This window comes from Pteropus vampyrus, unplaced genomic scaffold, assembly GCF_000151845.1.
Source record: "Pteropus vampyrus isolate Shadow unplaced genomic scaffold, Pvam_2.0 Scaffold45, whole genome shotgun sequence".
NCBI lineage: Eukaryota > Metazoa > Chordata > Mammalia > Chiroptera > Pteropodidae > Pteropus > Pteropus vampyrus.
This window is the reverse complement of record NW_011888826.1, coordinates 7,902,647-7,911,292: the sequence shown is the minus strand read 5'-3', so window position 1 is coordinate 7,911,292 and position 8,646 is coordinate 7,902,647.

The following is an 8,646-nucleotide window of genomic DNA, read 5'->3' as shown; positions in this document are numbered from 1 at the left end:
CGACATGATTGCATAAACAAAGACCATGGATTTTAGATTACATATTTTGCTACTCAAAGGGTTGCAAAGGGCCAAAAATCCATCAAAGGCCAAATCGAGGAATAAAAATATTCAAATGTTTAAATACCTACTCCTAATATATTTTCTATTATCAAATTTTAAAAAGCTAAAAAATAAATTTAGTAAAAATAAAAATATAGAAGAAATCAAAGACAATAATAAAAATAAACAAAGTAAAAAAGAAATTAAAATATTCAAAAGAACATAAAATTTTCTGAAATAAGAAATAAAATGTTTTAAAAAAACAAGACAAATAAACATTAGGAAATTTAACAAAAGTGCTTAAAGTTAAAAGGGGACAACAAAATAATTAGATAAAAATAGTGCAAAATGAATATTTTTCAAAAGACTAGATAAAAGAAAATCAAATGGAGCAAAAAGAAAAAGTCAAATGATGCAATAATAATATTCTAAGATGTAGCACCGTGGCACAGTCCAGTATGTCCTCATAATGGAAAGCTAGTGACCACAGCACAGAATGCTTTTCCTTCATATAAGTGCAAAAAACTTTATTTTCTTATTTTTTAAATTAAGATTTTCTATTTTTAGAAAGTAAAAGTCATCCAATACATGGACACAATTTTCTTTAATTAAAACATTCATCACATTTTTAGTAGCAAAATATCAGAAACCTTTAATTATAAACAAAGATTTAACTTGCGTACGATATAGCCACAATAGCCAGCTTCTCCTACTAGATTGGATTCATCCCCTGCTGCTCACTCAAGGGTTTCTCTCCTGCAATTTTCGTGCTGTATCTTGACTATCTAAATTATTCCTATCAATATACAAATGTGCTTTAATATTTCTCATATCTTAAAATAGCCTCCAACCAGTAAATAGAACACTCGTATCTAGAATATGTAAACAATATCTACAAATCAATGAGGAAAAGAGAGCTAACCGAAGAGAAATATGGGCAAAATGTTTGAACTGACATTTCTCAAAGACAAGGTCCAATTGGCTGATAAACATCTGACTTTGTTGTTCTTCAATGAAATGCAAATTAAAACCAAGTCACAACTGGTAAAATTAAATTTTAAAAAAGCGAGTGTCAGCAAAATCATTGAGCAGCTGGAATTTCTGTATAGTACTTTAAGAAAAAACACTGTTTAGAATAGTTTGGCTGTTATTACTTGGTGTGTGTTTTTTATGACACAGCAATTCCATTCCTAGATAAATTCACACATATGTTCACCAAAAGTCATGTACTAGAAAATACATGACTAGAAACTAAAAAGTTATGGCTAGTACATAGCAGCACTATTCATAAAAATCTAAAACTGTGAACTACTCAAATTTAACACTTAAATAAATAAATTACAATATGTGGAGATAATAGAAAATTAAATAGCAATAAGAATGATAACCCTACAACTACCAGTAATGAAGTAAATAATTCTCACAAACATAACGCAGAGCAAAGAAAGACAGACACGAAGGAGTAGCCAACACTGCAGTGTCAGACAAGAGTAGGGGTTCCCCTTCTGGGGATAATTGGTGCCTGCATGGAGCACTGGGACTTCTAGGAATGTGGTTGTATATTCTGTTCTCTAATCTGCAGGCTGTTGAATTTCTGAAAATTCACCAAAGGGACAGTATATTTAAGATATGTATACTTTTTATAAGTATATGCTTAAATTAAAAGTTAAGAAAAACCAATCTTGACCTGAGAGTGCCCTCAACCACCACATATGGGTATGATCTTTTATAATAAGTCTTCTCAAATAAGTGTCCTATACCTGCTACATTTACCATATTCACTTTCTCATGCTGTCTTATCTGTAGAATAGATTCCATTCGGTCTTTCATAACCACTGCTCAGCAGTAAGACTCTCTTTGAGGCCACTGGTGACCCTAAACCAATGGTTGGTTTTCAGCCTTCATCCTACTCACCCTCCCAGCAGCACTCGCCACACTGAGAACTCCATGGTTCTTATATCCTCCCTACTGGCCACTCCGTCGCTCCATCGTGGCATCTCTCACTTAGTGTAACAAGTAAAACCAGGAGACTGACATAACCAGAATCCATAGAACACTATAAACTTCAAATTATCTATAAGTACAAAAGTAAATACTGTACATCTCAAGCTAACAAAATATTGAATGTCAGCTGAGGAAGGAGCCTATGTTTGGATTCAAAGACTACCAAAGTATGTAGTCTCACTCTGTTCCAGTTCTTACCTCTGATTACTAGCGATCTGTATTTGGTTCAATATGTAAAAATAAAGTAAAATGCCAAAAACAGGAGAAAAAAAGGTCAATGCCAAGTTTCACCAGCGCCATCTCTCGAGCTTTGCAGACAGACGGGGGAGAGAGAAGGAGAGTTTGGAAAAACTGCTGAGGAAGAGGACGTAGGTAAAGAAAGCCACAATCCATCTAAACTCCTCTCAGAAGGAGAGAATTCACTGTAAGAGTGAAAATACTGAAAAATACTTTTGATAAATCAGAGCACTGACAGCGGAGATGGGACATAATAGTGTGAGGGGCTCACAGTGACACGATTGAGAGGCAATGTTTCTGAAGGATGAGGGTACAAGGAAGAGAACAGAATTCTTTGGGGGCTGGAAGGTTAAGCGAAAAAGAAGCAAGAGGGTGAACATTGTGAGTCTGCCAGAAAAAAAAAAAAAGAGAATAAAGAACAAAATCAAGGGCATAACATCTCTTTTCACACTAACCAAATAAACAAACCAAACAAAAGAAGAATTTTCCATCCTTGAAAGAGGTAACTTGTAACACATCTCACTGGTACCCTGTCCACAAATTACACAGACAGAAGCTGTCCTCATCTACGCATCATCACTGGAGGAGGAAAACGGAGAGTGAGAATCAGACCTTCTACCTGGTGAAATTTCTCTCTCAGGAAACTAACCACAAAGCAGAAGAAAACTCTAACGTAATATTTCAAATTGAATCAAATAGCCTCAGGCAGGCATTTGTGGACACATAGCCAGTATAAGAAATGTATATATTAAGGAAGAAATTAAATGAAAATTGATTGAGCTCAGCAAAAAAGAAGGAAGAGGAGGAGAAAATTATACCAGCACTAATGGCTAAATTATAAGATACTGTGGGGGAAATTGGTTTAAAAAAATATTTAATAAGGGACTTGGAGAAAGGTGGGAAAATGACCAAGAGAATGAAATGAGTTAAAGTAAGAAGTAAAAAGAGTCAGAAGAAAAGTGGCTAAAATGGAAAAGAGGCAAATTTTTTTTTTTAAAAACATACAATATGGAGCCTCTGACAATGAAAAACAAAATAATAAAAGAGGACTAGTACTTAATTCTTTTATATAAAAATTCCTGAAAATAAAATAAGATCTCTTTCTAAATACAGAAGACACCCAATAGATACCTGAGGACTTTTCTTGAAATGTCTATGGAGAAGTAAAGCTGAAAGCAATGTTACTCACAGTAAATTGACACCTGGCTAAATTGTTAACACTCTTGGGGTGGGCGTCAGACCCCTCGGCCCAACTCAGTACTGCTCTGCTTCCGTATCTGCCTTTCCCCATTCTAGAACGACTGCTAGAAATTAGTCCACCCTTGGCATTATTCAAAAATCCTTCAAAATCCTTGGTGGGCTCCTGTCACATACGTATAACCAGGGCCTCTGGCCTCCCTTGGCTGGGCCTGGAAGATCAAAAGATCCCAGCTCAGGGACTTCCCTCTCTGCGTTTGCCTGAGTGAGGACCCTCTGGATTACTTGTACTCACTCACTGTGGTGAGGTGTGTTTTGACATATGACACTTCTAAAGGCAAGAGAGTTGGCTGGGTCGGACCTTGACAACAGTGAACTCCAAAATGTATGTAAACAAATCTATAAGACTTTAATGATTAAAAAGATCTTTGGGAATTACAGGCAAATCCTTTTGACTTCCAGACAAAAAGTTCAATAATTTGAAAGGACAAGAGGATTAGACTGACATCAGATTTTTTAAAAGAAGCATAAAAAACAAAGCAATAGAGCAGCATTTTTAATGGAAAAGTGATTCAAAAATTTTATGCTCAAAAAAACTGTCATTTAATGATCAAGGCTATAGGAAAATGGGTTTAAACATGCAAGAACCCAGGTTATACTTGTCTCTCAAGTTCTCCTTGAAGAATCTTCTAGAGAATGAGCCAAACAAGAAAAACTGGGGAAATCTTCAGGAAAAAGAATCATAATAAGCATTTTTTCTACTGATCTGTAAAACTAAGATTGAGGTTAACATATAGAAGAAGGTGAAAGAAAGGTGCATAAATGTTATGTGTTCTGACAAAGTAAAAATAATGCAACCAAAATAATGGAAGAAGGAAGAACAATAGAGGAATAAACTAATTAAGTTTTGTATGGGCAATAGCCAGTAGTCAAAAGATAAACTATCAAAAATCAACAAACCAAATAATAAATGTTTACATAAAAAATCAGGGTACAAAGTGCCTTCAAAAAATATAAGTAAAAAAGTAATCACTAGGAGAAAATATAAGCAATTAAATACCGAATGAAATTTAAAACTTCAAAAAATAAACACAACCAATGCAGAAACAAAGCAAATGTGACATAATACACACAATAATTGTAAAATTTATACAAATTACAAAGTATAAGTTATCTACCATTTGTATCAATGAATGTAGATGGGTTAACTCAACTTTAAAAGCAGACTTTTACTTTTACTAACAAACTAATGCCAAGCTATAATTCTGTACGTAAGCAATACACCTAAAATAAAGTGATTTGAGAGGCTAAAATGAAGTTCAGGGACATATTGGCCAAAAGGAAACGATAATAAAATTTTGTAGGATTCGTGATCCTGATAGGCAAAGTAAAATCAAGCCAAAAAAAAAAAAAAAATTTAAGTGTGATAGGAGAGAGCATTGCTATGATAAAAGTTGCAATTCCCAATAAAGATGTTAACAGGTATGAATATGTACACACTACATAAATAATACATTGCTACCTTTATAGAGCAGAAACTAGAGGAAATAAAATATAAAAATCTTCAATTAAACAACCCTCGAGATATTTTTCTTAAATAAAAATAATACAAACTGGAAATACAAAATATCTTCAAATAATGATAATAAATAAACTATATATTATATTTGTTCCAGTCAATAATCAGAAGAAAATTGATAGGCTAAAAAAATTATAGCAATAAAATGTAAAAGATGAAAATCAATGAAATAACCTTTTTCTACTTCTTCCTTTTCTTCTCCTTCTTTCTCTACCTCCTCCTTTCTCTTTCCTTCTAAACTGATTCATCGAAGCTCTTAGGTGGGGCAGAACCAGCAAGATGACTTCTTAGAAACAAGGAAGCAGCTGTGATGGCCGAGAGACTGTAACTAGAGCTTCTGGAATTAGGACATCTACAGCCCACCCCCCTTTAATGATCAACACCGCCTCCCCCAGAGGAGTACATCTGTTACAGTTGATGAACCAAATTGACACATCATAATCACCAGAGTCCATAGTTTACCTTACAGTTCGCTCTTGGTATAGTACAGCCTGTGGGTTTGGATGAATGTATAATGACATGTATCCATGGCATCGTAATGAGAATTTTCACTCCTCTAAAATTCCTCTGAGCTCTGACCATTCATCCCTCCCTCCTCTCTAACTGCTGGAAATCGGAGTTTGTTTTTACTATCTCCATAGTTGTGTTTTGTCCAGAATGTCATATAATTGCACTCATGCGGTATGTAGCCTTTTCAGATTGGCCTCTTTTACTTAGTGATATGCATTTAAGGTCTTTTTATGGCTTGATAGCTCATTTCTTTATAACACTGAATAATTTTCCATTGTCTGGTTGTACCACTCTTTATTTATCCTTTCACCTACTGAAGTACATCTTGATCGCTTCCAAGTTTTGCCAAATATGAATAAAGCTGCTATAAACATCTGAGTGCAGGTTTTGTATAGAAATAAATTTTCATTTCATTTGGGTAAACACCAAGGAGAACACCTGCTGAATCATATGGTAGGACTATGTTCAATTTTGTAGGAAACTGCCAAAATGTTTTCCAAAGTAGCTGTACAATTCTGCATTCCCACCAACAATAAATGAGAATTCCTGTTGCTTCGCATCCTCACCAGCATTTGCTGTTGTCAGATTTCCAAATTTTGGACATTCTAATAGGTGTGTTAACGGTGTCTCATTTCTGTTTTAATTTGCATTTCTCTGATGACATATGATGTTGAACATCTTTTCATATGCTTATTTGCCATCTGTATATCTCTTTGGTAAGATGGCTGTTAAGGCCTTTGGTCTAGTTTTTAATTTGTTGTTTGGTTTCTTATTGTTGAGTTTTAAGTGTTTTTAAACTTTGGATAATAGTCTTTTGTCAGATATGTCTGATTAATAAAAAAGAAATTTCTTTTTCCTTGTCTGTGGCTCTTCTTCTCATTCTCTTGAAGTTGTCTTTCCCAAAGCAGAGTTTTGATTTTAATAAAAGTCAACTATTATTGTATTCATAGATCATGCCTTTGGTGTATCTGAAGAGTTATCATAACACCTGAAATCATTGAAGTTTTCTCCTACGTTATCTTCTAGGAGTTTAATAGTTTCACATTTTACGTTTAGGTCTGTGATTCAGTTTGAGATAATTTTGAGATAATTTTTGTGAAAAGCATGAGGTCTGTGTCTACATTTATTTATTGTTTTTTTGAGGGTGTCCAATTGTTCCAGACCGTTTGTTGAAACAACTATCTTTGTTCCATTTTGTTGCCTTTGCTCCTTTGTTAAAAATCTGTTGACTATATTTATGTGACTCTATTTCTGGGCTCTCTATTCTGTTCCATTGATCTATTTGGAACACCGTCTTTACTGTGGGTTCAGAGGAAGTTTTGAAGTCAGGTAATGTGAATTCTCCAACTTTGTTCTTAAATATTGAGTTGGTTCTTTTGGGTCTTTGGCCTCTCCATGTAAACTTTAGAATAAGTTTGTTAATATCCACAGATAACTTGCTGGGATTTTTATTGGAATTGCATAGAATCTATAGATTAACTTGGGGAGAACTACCATCGTGACAATATTGCCTTCTGATCAGTGAACATGAAAAAATGCAACTTTAAAACCATGATTATTTCTCTACTGGAAAGAAGTCAATTTGGTTTGAAATATAGATTGAAAAATAACTGTTGACAGTAAAACTTTCTCCTCACTCAAATTATGATAAATTAGCATGTTTTGCTTTTCCGACTGGAAAAGAAAATTTCAAAAATATCCTTGGCGTCCTATTATGTTGCCCATATACAGTTTACCTCTTTTTCTTATCCCTGAGTTAAATATGTGCACCTAAGATGGCCAGGAAGGTGAGGGGTGAATCTTTCTGTACAGAGCAACAACTGCCATCAGCATTTTTCTTTTTTTTCCATCAGCGTTTTGAAAAGGCCTCTCTTCAAACGAGAGAGCATCGGTGGTTTAAATCATGGGCTTCTGGAGTCAGTTGGAAGTAGTTTCTGAGTCCTCACTCTGCCTAGTACTCAGTACGTGACTGCGAGTGAGTAATCGAATTTCTCCAAGTTTCAGTTCCACAATCTACAAAGTGAGGATCATAAAAGAACCTTCTTTTTGCTTTGTTGTGAAAAGTTAATGAGATGCTATGCTTAGCATGGTGCCCAGTACATGACACTGGTCAATAAACTGTAACTTATATTTTAATTCATCTCTCTTATTAACACAAAATCCTCCATGTATTTATGTTACTCATTATATATAAATGTCTAAAAACACACATACTGATACAAATACATAGAATAAAAGATTAAGAAAGGATTATTGACTTCACTAAACACATCCACAGCAAGACTTTCTTAAATTGTAAGCCATTGTCATACATTTACTTTTTATTAATAATTCTCAAGAGACTTTTAATGAATGCATAAATATAAAGAGAACAGAGCAATTAAGAAATTTTATATATGAAGAATATACACATATTTACATGTCAGTCATTCTTAATAATTCTAAAGCATTTTATTGTCTATTATCGGTGGTACTTTCTAGATTGTAATCAGTGGGAGGACAGACAAAGGCTATATTTAACTTGCCTTCTTCTTTGCCTTGTATCTGTATTTACTAAAAAATATCAATGTCTACAAGCTGACATGAAGTTTTCCAAAGTTTCTCATAATTGATTCTGTTACGCAAGAGGAAAAAATGTCTTTTTATGCTGGTGTCTGCTTCTCCCTCCAGGTGACTATTAAATGTCAGGGCACAGTGAGGTTCTCCTTCCTCGGGCCTGGATGGCCCAGGCTGGAGATTCAGAGAGAATAGCTTAACCATCCCACGGCTTGGAAAACCTGTCAGGATCTGAAGGACAAGAACAGAGAAACACCTCGGCTGGTTACTGCGTGCTTGGTGAGTAAGAGTAGAAGCGGTTCTAAGAAATGTACCCTTGACTTTTTCTTTTTTATAATTCTGATACTCTTATAACCTTGTCATTAGGGCAGAAGGCAGAGGTCTTCTGCAAACAAAAAAAAGAAAATTTAATTTAATTAATTTAGAGGTATCCCTGTGCTACCAGCAGCATCAGAAAGAGGAAGGGAGGGAATATCTGCTCAGTTCTGAGCCCTTCACCTCCAAGCTTTATCTGTGAGGGA